Source organism: Monodelphis domestica, chromosome 7 (assembly GCF_027887165.1).
Source record: "Monodelphis domestica isolate mMonDom1 chromosome 7, mMonDom1.pri, whole genome shotgun sequence".
Classification (NCBI taxonomy): domain Eukaryota; kingdom Metazoa; phylum Chordata; class Mammalia; order Didelphimorphia; family Didelphidae; genus Monodelphis; species Monodelphis domestica.
Genome location: NC_077233.1, coordinates 285,082,086 through 285,096,653, shown reverse-complemented (window position 1 = coordinate 285,096,653; position 14,568 = coordinate 285,082,086).

The window sequence follows — 14,568 nt, the reverse complement described above, 5'->3', positions numbered from 1 at the left end:
TTCTTTCTTTCTTTCTTTCTTTCTTTCTTTCTTTCTTTCTTTCTTTCTTTCTTTCTTTCTTTCTTTCTTTCTTTCTTTCTTTCTTTCTTTCTTTCTTTCTTTCTTTCCTCCTTTCCTCCTTTCCTCCTTTCCTCCTTTCCTCCTTTCCTCCTTTCCTCCTTTCCTCCTTTCCTCCTTTCCTCCTTTCCTCCTTTCCTCCTTTCCTCCTTTCCTCCTTTCCTCCTTTCCTCCTTTCCTCCTTTCCTCCTTTCCTCCTTTCCTCCTTTCCTCCTTTCCTCCTTTCCTCCTTTCCTCCTTTCCTCCTTTCCTCCTTTCCTCCTTTCCTCTTTTCCTCCTTTCCTCTTTTCCTCCTTTCCTCCTCTCCTCCTTTCCTCCTCCCCTCCTCCCCTCCTCCCCTCCTCCCCTCCTCCCCTCCTTCCCTCCTTCCTTCCTTCCTTCCTTCCTTCCTTCCTTCCTTCCTTCCTTCCTTCCTTCCTTCCTTCCTTCCTTCCTTCCTTCCTTCCTTCCTTCCTTCCTTCCTTCCTTCCTTCCTTCCTTTTTATCTCTCTCTTTCTCTATTTCTTTCTTTCTTTCTCTCTTTCCCTTTCTCTCTGTCTCTCTGTCTCTCTGTCTCTCTGTCTCTCTCTCTCTCTCTGTCTCTGTCTCTGTCTGTCTCTCTCTCTCTGTCTGTCTCTCTCTCTCTGTCTGTCTGTCTGTCTGTCTGTCTGTCTGTCTGTCTGTCTCTCTCTCTCTCTCTCTCTCTCTCTCTCTCTCTCTCTCTCTCTCTCTCTCTCTCAGAATTCCCAATGTGGCTTCAGACTCTTACTCTGCCAGTAAAGCAGGGCAATTAGTAGGTGATCCATACAGTACCTTATTATGTTCTCATTTACAGTGCCCTAGTCATTTTGTATATTGTTCTCTTGGGTCTGTTTATTTCACTGGCATGATTTGTTCATAGCATGGGGCTATGCTGACTCTTTATAATCACCATTTTCCTATTGAAGGTATTGATAATTATCTCTTTTAGAATTTTCCTAGAAATTAAAGTCAGGTGCATTGCCCTACAGTTTGTAGACTGAAGCCTCTGCCCAGTTTTGAACATTGAGATAATGTATGTTATACACTTTGCAAACTCAAGGCACTTATAAGTGTTGTGAAACAAATTACTATATTTAAACAAGAGAGAGAATAGGAGAATTTGAGGGGTGAGTTTTTAACATTTAAAATGGTTTTGGAGAGATTGAAGTACTTAAAATTAAATTTCCATTACATAGTAATGCATTCTCAAATTATTAAAGTAATAAAAAGTATTTTTGGCATAGTAGTGGAAGTAGGGGAACACATTTATTAAAATGCCTATTGTGTGCTAGTCTGTTAAGCACTTCACAAATCTCATTTGATCTTCAAAAGAACTCCAAGAGATAAGTACTATCATTAACCTTATTTTAGATATGAGGAAACTGACTTTGAGAAAGGTTAAATGACTTGCCCAGGGTCACACAGTTAGGAAGCATCTGAGGTTATATTTGAACTCATGACTCTAGGCTTAGCAGCCTATTCACTGAACCACCTAGCTTCATAGTTATTAGAAAGCTGCCCTTTTGGTGGGGTTGGTAAATATGGGCAAGTTTCTTAACCACTCCATTCTCAGGACAACTCTCTAAGACTTTCAATTTATGGAGCAAGGACAGATCTGTAGGAACAGAGAATTTACTCACTGAGAGTTCACTAGGCAAAAAAAAAAAAATTACAAGTCCATATATAGTGTTTATTTTCAAAATATTATCCAAAAATAAATAGTAAAAATCGTTATCAACTTTATTCAAATCAAATAATTTTTATTTGGTGGATAAACTGAGGCACATAATCAGAGATGATGATCAAAGCCCTCACTACTGTTGAGTCCACAAGTCTACTGGTTGACCTTTTTTGATAGATAAATTAGCATGTGGTCAGCAGGAGGGCTGAACAATTCTCTTTGCTGGGCAATAAAATTTTAAAAAGCATTTTTCTCTGATTACTTAAGGAATATCTTCCACAATTGACCATCCTGGTCATTTCTTTGGCGTATTTTATTGACTCTATTCATAGTTTTAAAGGTTTTCTTTCTTTTTTTCCCCCCAAGTTCTGTAACAATAACGTCAATGAATCTGAACTTTGTGACTGGTAAATGCTTTCCTGCTTTGAAAATAAATGTCCTGGCTTTGCCTTTGGATTTGTTTTCTACAAATGCCGTGGCCTTGTCTAGCCTTGGCATTTATCTTGCTGCAGGAGGCCATTATCCAAGCACACCATTCCCATTCCTTTGACATTATCTCCCTTAAAAATTCGGCATGAAGTATTAAACATTTTAAAGATGATTACACTGTCGTCGACATCCTGCAGCAGGAACCATAAGCAATTTTATTGCTACCTTCCTGTCCTCCATTCCTTATGCTCCCCCTTTCTTATGTTGGTCAGACAAGAGTGTCAATAAAGCCAGTGACACCCACAGGCTGACATTTTACCTGAATGTGAGGAAAGTAGCCAAGTGCTGGACAAATAAAATGCATTCATTTGCTCTTACTGCAGTGGAAAGATAAGGCCTCGAGTTTGATGAGAGAGAGAGAGAGAGAGAGAGAGAGAGAGAGAGAGAGAGAGAGAGAGAGAGAGAGAGAGAGAGAGAGAGAGAGAGAGAGAGGGAGAGGGAGAGAGAAAGAGGGAGGGAGAGAGACACAGAGAGAGGGAGAGGGAGAGAGGGAGAAAGAGAGAGAGAGAGAGCACGCACCATGGGGGGGGTAAACTAGAGTTCTCTCTGGCTTTTTATTTCCTGAATTATAAAATGAAGGAGTTGACCAAGAACACCCTTAATTTCCTTTTAAGTCTAAATATTCTGAAACCAGTTTCTCTAATCAGTGCAATAGAGAGGATGCCAGGTTTGCCATCAGAGAGCCTGTGTTCAAATTTGAGTGTTTCACTTCCTACCTATGTGATCTTGGACAACTGATTTCACCTCTGCTTGCTGGAGTTACCTCTACCATGAAGTGAGGAAATGGGAGTTGATGATCAATCAAATGTTCAATCAACAAATTTTTTGTAAGAACTTGCTCCCCCCGGGGGATTGTATTAAGAGCTGGAGAGTCAAAGAAAGGGCAAACCAAAGGTCCCTCCACTCTTGTAATTAATACACTAATGGGGCAAATAATCAATATTTACATATTTTCTTTTGTGAGGTTTTCAGAGCAATGGAAAGGCTCGTGTGTATTTACTTGTCTTCCCCAGTATTCTACCTATTAGGAATAACATTTTACAGAGATCCTATTTAATCAGACCCATACAAGATGCCCAGTTGGAGAAATGTAACTTACATAAGATGATGCAAACTGAATAACATCATCTCCCCTCCCCTATAATATACACATCATGCAATAGCATATGTGCACATACATATTATGTTTATTTGATATATGTAGCCCAGACTGAATGAAGGATGCTGCAATATATACATATTTAAAGTGGTACATAAAAGAGTCATACAGAATAGGAGGAATATAACCTTAATATAGTGGGCAAATAGATGGTATAAAGGAGAGTTCTGGATCTGGAGTCAGTCCAACTTGAGTTCAAATCCTACCTCAGAAACGTACTAATTGTATGACCCTGGGCAAATCATTTAACTCATTTTTCTCAATTTTCTTATCTCTAAAATGGAATAATAATAGCCTTGCCTCACAGGGGGACTGTGAGGATCAAATGAGAAAATAACTGTTAAGCACTCAGCCCGGGGTCTGGCATACAGCATGCACTATATAAATGTTAGCTGTTATATCCATATATGCACATTCATTTAAACTCATCCATTGAAGACGCACAGAGAAGGAATATACCCTTCAACGAACAGTGTCAAGGTCTCTTCTAGCTCTCATCCAAGAGCCTGGCCTTGTATAAGCCTGTTTCAGCTCAGCGGACGTCTCTGTAATTCTTTGTCAGCAATCCCAGCAGAAATGACCAGAAGGAGCCAAACTAAAGCCTCCAGCTAAGCCCTGGAAGGACTGCCCTGACCTCCCTTGCTTTTCTCTCTCCAGTAAGCCTGCAGGCTGTTCTGGCTGCCCCGTCACATGCTTGTTCCGGAGCTCGCTCGGTGCCCGCGCGGACTATTTCCCTCTAAATTGGCTCCAGCCCCAAGTGGTGCCCCCTCGGGCGGGATGGGCCACCCCAATTTAAACATAATTGGAGGAGGGCTGCGGGATTGCTCGGTGGAGATGCGGCTCTCAAACTGTCTACAGACTGCCGAGCAAGTGAAATGTTTTGACAGAGAGAAATCTGTGTTGTCAACATTGTTTTACCCCTGGCTGAAGAGCGAAATGGAAACGGCACTTCAGCAGGGTTCCCATGTTGATGACTAAAATGATCTCCCTGCAAACAAATGACTGCAGCCCCTGCTGCTCACGCGCGCGCGCCCCATCCTTCCCTACCAAGCACCCAATTAGAGGCAGAGCTCTTCTGTTGAAGAAGCGCCGAGGCTCAGGAAGGATGCAGGGAAATGAGGGCAGGAACATCCTTCCCTGGGGGAGGAATCCAGAAAAGGGGGTGAATAGACAGGCAGCTACTTCCTCCCGTACGAGCTGGACAGGAAGCCCCGAAATGAATGAAGGTTCCTGTTTTTCATGGTCAGGTAACCTTGCGAGGCAGACAGGCAACCATTTTTGTTGCTTCACTAAATTGGAGCGATGAGAAAAGGTGGTTAAAGGATCGCCACACAAGGGGGGAGCACATGCAGGAGACTTGCACAGACTTGCTTTGGTGGGGAGATCATTTGTGACTGGCTGACTGTCCTGATGGCGGAGTGTTGCTCCCCTTCATCAGAGCAGTTTCCATTGAGTCATAAGCCATGGGCTTGCTTTTCTCTATTTTCTCTTTTAAAGAGCATTGTGGATGACAGGAAATGTTGACAGGTTTTCCTTTCTGCAGAATCACTAGGAAATGTTTCATTGCTTCTTGCTGGCCTCCTTTCATACTCTCTCCAGAGAAAATGAACAAGAAGAGAAAGTGGTTGGAGCACTAAACAATGGCTTAATGGAAGGCCTCCACACTTCAGAGAAGTTTGAACTTGTGTTTAACTCACATCTCGCTATTCAGTGGCTCGGCATGCTCACAGAGCTAGGCAAGGAACAGAACAGAAACAGGAAGACATTTATTTTGGACCCAAATGAATAGTAACTCCGTAGGAAAAGCAATATTCTAAACATGTAGACTTGTTTTTTGCTTTACCGCTCACACACACCCAGGATAAATTGGGACTTGGGCTAAAAAAAAAATAAAAATCCTGTTTCTAAAAAGGAAATGTCATTGAGCTAATTTCTTCTCCATATGGGCTAGGCTAGTTTTTCCTTAAAAGATAATGAAGCCCTCCTTGAGATATATAATTGATCTAGAGGACTATAAAGCTCAAACCACCAGTAGAGCTTCCCACTCGCCTAAGGACAAGAGCACAGTGCAGAGGGAGCCAATTTTGCTTTCAGGTTTAAAAAAGCATGGCTGGCATGCCTCATGTGAAATGTGGATGGAGGGAAATTGACCAAACTGAATGAACGCTGCTGTGTCTTTGCTGAATATCCTTTCCATGCTATCACCAAGTAAGCCTTTTCTTAACTACTAGATGATGTGTGCCTCATTTGAGCAATTCCTGATTTGAATCAATGGATGCACTGAGTGAGACCCACTTTAGAACCTTTGTGTCAGTCATCAGGTTTAGATAAGAATGGCCTTAGAGCTGATCTTATGGTTGAAATGAGAGAAAAATAATGTGGAAAAAAAGGGAGCTTGGGAGTCAGGGTTTCTGCTATTAGAGATTCATACTCTGTCTCTGTGGTACTTCTCGATGCCTACCCAGAGTTCTGCCAATGGAGGTGCCCACCAGATCGGCTTGATCAGAAAGTATGTTGTCAGGGAAGAGAGCAATTAGAAACACACGTGAAAGTGCATTTTATCCTTAAGAATCATGATCCAGAGATGATAATTTCTGTAAAATTTCTTGTGTTGAATTTGTATAAATTTTGGGGTCATGGTAATCTCTGGCCCCAGTAGGCAAAATAGTCATGAGCCTTCCCCAAAGAGTGTTAATTTAGAGATTATCCATGAATTGTTCTGACCGTATTTTCTGAGATTGTTAATATGACTTTCAGGAAGCCACCGGAAACAACTGTGATGTAGAATTTGTTAAAATCTTTTAGATCAAAGCACAGGAGGAGATAGTTGAAAGGACAATGCTTGAGTCTCCACAGGAACTAAAACATCTTTTAAGATTTGGTCATATGGACAAAGGTGCCAAATGTATCCTAGTTTACTTTCTGATCACATAGGATATATCAAGTTTTGAAGGAGATAGAGTTTTTGTTCTTGCTCTGGAACTGTCATTCTCTTTCTTGATGAGATTTTCAGTTAAAAGCATGTGAGGGAACTTTGTAGTGTGGGTTCTAGCAATGATATTTGGACACCTTCCCCAACCCAATCAAAAACAGAAACTATACAGTCCTAGAAGTGGGAGGTCCTGGGTTCAAATTTGGCCTCAGAAACTTCCTAGCTGTGTAACCCTGGGCAAGTCACTTAACCCCCATTGTCTAGCCCTCACTACTTTTCTGCCTTGGAACCAAAACACAATTTTAATTCTAAAATGGAAGGTGAGGGTTTAAAATAAAATAGAAACTGCTCAGGCATGGCAAATGGAATATATGACTGACTAGATGAGTCTACAACTACCTCTTCTTCTTTCTATTGCTTTACTTGATCATTGGTGAATAGTCAATCCTGAGATAGACATTCTAGCCTTGAATGCAGCCTTCTAAGTTTGAGATGTTCAGAGCCTTTAGATCAGCTGATTGGCAATGACAGTGATTTTCTGTTGTGAAGAGGATGACCACAAATAAGAAGAGGCAGGGCAAATTCCCTGGGAATTTTTGGCTTTTCCTGATTTCATATATATATGGCAGAATAGTTGGGGAAATAACTTTGAAACTTGTGGCCATTACTAGGTCCTAGAAGAGAGGGGTAGCACTAAGGTTACAGTGTAGGGGCCGGTTGAAAGGTCTAAAGCAGATGTGACCAAGTGTGTTCCCTGCTTAAAAACTTCATTGGTTCTGTTTCTTCTATGATAAAATACAACCTGACCTTGTGAATATAAGAACCCCATGATAGGCAACAATAGAAAACAATGACAAAAAATGTGAATTACCTTTGTAATCACCCCAGAAATGACTGCCAGTTATGGAAAATAATGACTTGAAATTTGAGACTTTCCCCCTTGCCATTGGAAGGACTAAATCTCACATTTCAACAATGTGGTCCATGTAGTAAGAAATGCCAAATCTTTGCCATTATTAATAAATCTACCAATGAAAAGTGGTGAAGATGAAGTCAGCAATGGTCACATGGAATAGCTCAGAACATTCCAAGACATTTTTGGCGAATCAAGCCTTACATTTCATCTGTCACAATGTTATTTGATATTCTTCTAGAAAGATTTTTCAAAGCAATGAGACAAGATTGAAATGTAAATAAGTAACAAAATGATCCCTTCTTGAAAACAATATTGTTTACTTAGAGGACCCTAGATTCAATTAAAACCTAGTAAAAAGAAAGTAGCTATATATGAAGTATTCCTCCCCCAATTCATTAAACTTTCTTTTACCAACTTAACCCAGAAGGAAAAGGGGGAAAGACACATTCCATTAAAAATTATCACAGAATATATAAACTGAGGGTCCAGTTCTTGAGACACACAAACTCAGAATTCTTATGACTAAAACTAGAAAACATTCTTTATGAAAATACAGACTTGTTAGGAGATCTATCAGTTGCTTGTTGGCAATGCCAATGCAATAAAATGACATTATTGTCTATATTAATTTGCTTATTCAGTCCTATCACATTTAACCCACAAAAATGTTATTTTTAAAGCTAGTGAAAATAATTACTAAATTCATCTGAAGGAACAAAAGATCACGTGTCTCAAAGGACATCATGGAAAAAAAAACAAGGAGGAAACATAGTAATACCTGATTTCATATTATACTACAAAGAAGAAATTATCAAAACTTTTTTATATTGATCAGTGTTAAGAATTAGGCCCAAAACATCCAGAAGAAGAAAATAGACATAGTAGCATAGTGTTTTTTTAAAAAAAAAACAACTCAAAGACCCTAAATACTTAGATATTGTCTCAGAAAGAGACTAATTTTCCAAAATCTCTGGGAAAACTAGAAAGTAGTCAGGAAGAAATTATGCTTATATCAGCATAGCCTCCATATGTCATAATAATCTCCGCATGGATATGAGGGCTAGATATGAATGCAGATATAATGAACAAACCAGAGAAGGAGAGGAGATGCCTTCACAATAAGAGTCGAAAAACAATAAATGTGGCAGAGTTCCACAAGTAAAGATGAAACAATGGTCCCTGTAAACAGACAACTGTAAACAAAGAATATTTTATGTAGTATAATAGAAAGTTACTGCTTCCTTAGTACTTCACAAGTATCTGTCAATAGATGAAATGTTTCTTTTCCAGCCAAAAAAGCAATAAAAAAAGAAAAAGAAGACAATCAAGCTTTCTAACTATGGAGGAAATTCTTGAACCACAAAGTCAGGCTTTTTCTGTATGGATATAGGACTCAAGTTCATCTCCCTAATCTTCAGGTGAGAAACCCAGTTACTGTTTCATGATTCTTTTGTAGCCATACCAAGTGCTTGAGGTTGAGAAATTGGGTCACTTGTCCTAACCCTCTTCCACTGAAAGGACCCCTGTTTTCTCAACCCATGTTCTAGGGGTAGATTCAAATTTGTAAAACTCTTCTCGGTCCCTGCCCCACTTTTTTCCCCCCAGCTCCCTAAGACCTAGAGGAATCCAACTAGAGATCAAGACAAAATATCTACCTTTCCCTTCAATATGAAGTTCATAGAGATCCTGTCACCTTGATATAACATAGGGCACTACACAAACCAAATATAATTCCAAACTCACCCAATGGGGACCAGCAGGATCAGTTTAAGAGACTCAATCAAATAGTAGCTTGGAGATGACAGAATTAAAAAAAAAGAAAGATACTTTTACTCAGAATCAAAAAACCCTAAAACTGTGTAGAACTCTTAAACAAGATAAAGCACTTTAGGTTGTTTACTCAGAGTTTCTATGTCTGCAGTTATCTATATTAATATCTATGTCTCTGAGTGTTTATCATCTATATCTTTCTATCATCCATCCATCCATCCATCCATCTATCCATCCATCCATCCATCCATCCATCTATCTATCCCATCCATCCATCCATCCATCCATCCATCTATCTATCCCATCCATCCATCCATCCATTCACCCATCTATGTATCTATGTATGTATGTATGTATGTATGTATGTATGTATGTATGTATGTATCTATCTATCCATTCATCCATCCATCTACCCATATATCTATGTATGTATGTATGTATGTATGTAATCTATCTTTCTAGTAGTGTGTTGGTAAATGATTAACAATCTGCTCTCTGAAAAGCTTGACATGCTTAAGTTCAATCTGTTTTATTAACATTTTCTTCTTTATGATCTTAAGTTTAGCAGTCAACAAAACAATAAATCAAATCCTGATTCTGGTGTTAAATAGGAGAGCAGATTGTAATGCCTTAAAGAAATTGCATCTGGGCTTCTGTCTCACTTAAAGACTGGTCTTTTAATTCCAATATTCCTCTAGTTTTGGTTTTTTGTTTTTATGGCTGCTAGTCATGTAACGCTACAATTTCTTAGAAACTGAAGTTGTAGATCACCCATTAAAGATAAAAAGTCAATGGGGAGTTATATGGTGGGCATGAGTAGTTTGCTGCACATTGCAAATAACCCATGAAGGAGTTTTATATTAAGTATATCATCAAGGAAATGTTATCCTTGAAAATGATCTAGAAATGTGATGAGAACAAGGAGGAATCCAAAGAACAGTTCAAATGGTGTCCTTGCGGTGTTAAGAAACTGTGAGAAAGGACTCCAAAATAGGAAGTGACCAACGTTGAACTTATGGCAATATATGAACACATAGAAGGGACAAATATGGCGGGATTGCTGATGGGATTGTTGGAAGGATTTCCTGATTCCTCCTGTGGTTAGAGGCCCCTCCCTCTAATCATTGTGCATTTGTTTTAGAGATAGATACTGAATTTACTTCTCTGATCAGGTATTGTGCTTTCCTAGTAGAAGGAAAGCTATTTGAATACAGGGAAAGTTTTTCATATTTTTATCTCCTGTGTTAGCATAGTGCGCATCTCATACTGTGTTAGTTTATTGTTTTCTGACTGATGTCAATAAGATCAAAAGGCCATTAGAATATTGGAATATAGCATTATTATGTAGACTTTAATAAACAACAGAATTTTGCTTCTTATTATCAAGCTAAAATTCTTGCCCTATAGAAAGATCATGGGTTACACAGGACAAGATAGTTTTAGGAACTTATTTTTCAGCTCTATGTAACAGTGTGAAAAATATCCCAGATGACCATCATCTCTCTTTTCTTTCCTCTCTCTACTTTTTCTTGGAGGTAAAAACATTTTCTACTTTCTTTCTTTAGCTTTTATCAACACTTCTCTGCCTCTGCTAGTAAAACAAATTATCCCTGCCTCCTCATCTTGTTCCATAAAAGTCTGTAGATGCTTGCACTCTTATGAATTTCCTCATGTCACCCAGATTAAAACTGGACAGTTTCACATAATTTACAGATGATGCATCTCAAACAGTGACTTGGAAATGGCAAGATTAAAAAAAGGATCCTTTTTAAAATTCAAATTTATTGTTTGTCTTATTTGTATTTTCTTGTGGAAAATCTATACAAAGAAATGGATTTCTCTCCTTGGCTCTGCATCCCTCATCTACATTGATACCCTATGATACGGCATTGTGAATATCATGCATCATTTCCCCGCTTACCCTCAGGCCATCAAAGATTGAGGAATTTACAGCCAGACAGGCCCAGGAATCTCTCCTAAAGTGAAGGACAAAGTGCTGTGCTGTGCATCCAGTCAAGCCCTACTTGTTTATGATCATTCAATGAGTGATATCCTCTTAGCAAGGTCAAAATAACTTTTGCTGTAGAAAGAGTGCTTCTTCTGAATTGTCTGAGGAAGAAGGTTTGGGCTACTTTGCCCTGTTCCTAGAGTTGCTAATGAGTCTGTGCTGCACATGAGTGTTTTTCACTTTTATGGCTTGCCAAGTTACAGGAGAACTTATTTGAACACTTTCTTTGATATTTCACAATTTTGGTATTCATTACTGTGGAATGAAGGTACGGTTGCTGGATTCCCAAGTCGTAGAAGGCTGTGATGCTGGAAGGTTGTGAGAAGGAGGAATATACAACCTTCGCAGCTTGGGAAAGTCCAACTCATTGCATTGGTTTCCACTGGGGAGGAAAAATAGTGATGATCACTTGTGGGAATCCGGTGGCCGTGGGGATGAGGCATGGCTGGTGCCCTGCGAGGCAAATGCCTGAAACAGGCTTTAGCATGGAAAGTCTTAAAGCAGGAGAGTCAAGCCCATGATTGTATCAAGGTAACATTTACTTCAATGGAGATCAAAAATGATTGGGCTGACTGAGAAGGAATGGGAGAGGTTATAGAGGACAGGGGAGAAATGCTGTAGTATTTCCCTTTGTTGTCACTATGGAAGGTTGTTTGTGTGCATACCGTGTTCCAAAAGTACTAGAAATGGTTTTAGCTACTAAAAATGAACTTTCAGAATATCTTGTATGTGTGTATGCATCTAATGGAAATACATGTATGTGTGTGTAGATGCAGAAATACGTATTGGAATAATTTGTATAAGTGCATGAGACGTGTGTGTATATCATATTGGAAAAAGGAGGGAGTTTTGCAGAATTAACCTAATCCTAATCCAGTGTAGGTACCCAGATGGGTGACATTTTAGGTTCATCTCAATCTTGGAGTAATAATAAACCATAAGGCCAGTGAAATTGGCATGGCCATTTAGAAAATATTTATACTTCCGAAGGTGAGTCATTATCATTTCCATTAAAAAATAATTAGCCCATAACTCCTTAACGCTAACCAAATGTCTTGTTGTTGTCAAACTTCGAGGGGAAGATTTTGAATTTTTACAAAGTTTTGTACAGCTCCATCCACAAGAAGCTTTCTATTTTATATCAATGACAAGTCCTAATGGAGAGAAAATACCAATTCAAAACAGGATGAAAATTCCAAGAATATAACTTTTTAACTGTGGAATGCTATACAGGAAAAGAAAATGTTATTTATTGGGCCCTACATCTAGTCAGTTTATGACCTGAATTTTCCTCATCATTCCATTCTGGAGTCCAATTCGAGTTTATGGTCTCTGTGGTTTATGGTTCCTCCAGAGAAAGTTTTCTTTACATATTTATATGCACTACAATTCCTCTCCTTTTTGAAAGGTGGTTCTCATGAGAGCCAAGCATTTTACATATGAGATGTGTGTGGCCTGAATGGGAACTATTCACTGGATCTGAGAAGTAGTATGTTTTTTCTAGCTAGTACAGAATCTTCACAAAGGAACTTGTCTGACTTTCCATTCTGTTTGAAGAAGGGAAAAGAGGTTTCCATACAATCAGCCTGTTATTTCACATTTCAAAGAGTGTCCTCTAAATTGCCGGTACCAATGCTACTACCATGAGGTACATTTCACTGTAACTCTGAAATTATAGTGCATTTTTAGCTAGTTTGCTCAAGGAAAATCTAGATCTTAAATGGGGACAAAAAGACCAAAGGATAAAAAATGGAACATTCAACACCTCTCCAATGTCATCAACACTCTACTCCACAAACAAAACAAAACACTCTAAGAAATTCTTTAATGTCTTTGTCAACATTTATGGTAACTATTTTGGAGTACAAACAAAATATCATAATTTCATTTCCTTAGTTATTTTTTTAACCCCTTATCTTCCATCTTGGAATCAGTACTGTGTATTGATTCCAAGGCAGAAGAGTGGTAAGGGCTAGGCAATGGGGGTCAAGTGACTTTCCCAGGGTTGCACAGCTACGAAGTGTCTGAGGCTAGATTCAAACCTACAACCTCCCCTCCTTAGGCCCGGTTCTCAATATGATGAGCTACCCAGATGCCCCCTATTTCCATAGTTCTTAAAACAGATGCTGCTCTGGTTGCTTCTATTGCTAGTAGGAATCTATCCATATAGTTACTGATTCTCCATTAAGGAGAAAAATTATATAGTATCTTCATTCGCCAAGGAAGTCATCTGCAAAATAACCACATGAAATAACTGGCCATTCATTTCCCATTTGGCAGCTTTATAAGATGTCAATCTTACTTTTGTTGGGCAGATGCCAGTAGAGGAAATCCATACCTTTGAATGACACATACTTGCACCAAAGTGTTACCCTATTTTGAATATACTGGCGAGCCAGCCAGTCTTGGGGACCAGAAGACTTGGATACAATATCTATCTCTGACTCATCCTAGGTATGAGACTGCAGGTAGGTCACTTAGATGCTCATCCTCCTAGGAAACTCTTTCAGAGCTAGATGAAGTTGCAAAGAAAATTTTAATTTGTGAAGTGCATGTCTTTTGAGAAATTTTCTATATTAGTGACTCAATGCATTTAGGAAATCATAGATTGATGTACATATGTGCAGGTCTATACCTGCAAATAGACATACACACACTTAAAATTTATGATCTGATTTGTATATCTGTATATATACACAGTAGAATTTTAAGACATGAATCAGATCATAGATCTATATGTCTATGTATACTTGAAACATGAACTGATATCCCCAGTTCTGGTACTTGTCTATTCTGTGACCTTAGACAGAGCTCTGCCTCAGTTTTCTTGATTTTAAAAATGCAAGAAGGGAGAGAGGGGGTTTTATAGGATTAAAATCTTATGAATATACACATATGCCTACCTATTTTTTCATAAATAAAATATTGACCTTTACATGGCCATTAGAAAAAATGAATAAGTGAATTCATAGGTCTGATTCATATTCATCCAAAAAATATAATTTTACATGTTCTGTATATCCTTTTACACAGTCGAACATTAGCACAAATGCTTTCTAAGTGAATTCAGTGCTTTCTTGTTGTCCTGACTTTTGTCCAGCCTCTGCACTTTCAATACGTTGGGAGAGAGAGGGAGACTGAATACTTTGTGCTACTCTACCTCACTTAAATCCAATTCACACAAGTCATTATCTTGTCATGTCCTTGGTCCTTTTGAAAATAAAGGATAAATTGTTACCATTCCAGCTTGGTCTCCAGGTTTCAGATCTGGGCGACATCTCACAAATAGGTGGCATACTTCCTGAGAGAATTGTGTTTTTGGGTCAGTTCCCCTCCTCAACTGCCCACCTTCACTCCATCCCTGTATCCAGTCTACTGAGCTTGAATAGTTCCTATTTAACATTGCTCTTTTTATGAAAGAGCTAAAAACAGTCCCACTGTGCATTAACAGATGCTATTCTATCTGAGTGGAAATGTCTATTATTGCTTAAAATTGCTTAATTAACATCAAGGTTTTTGTTACAGATCTAGTTGAACAATGGACATTTCCTCTTTA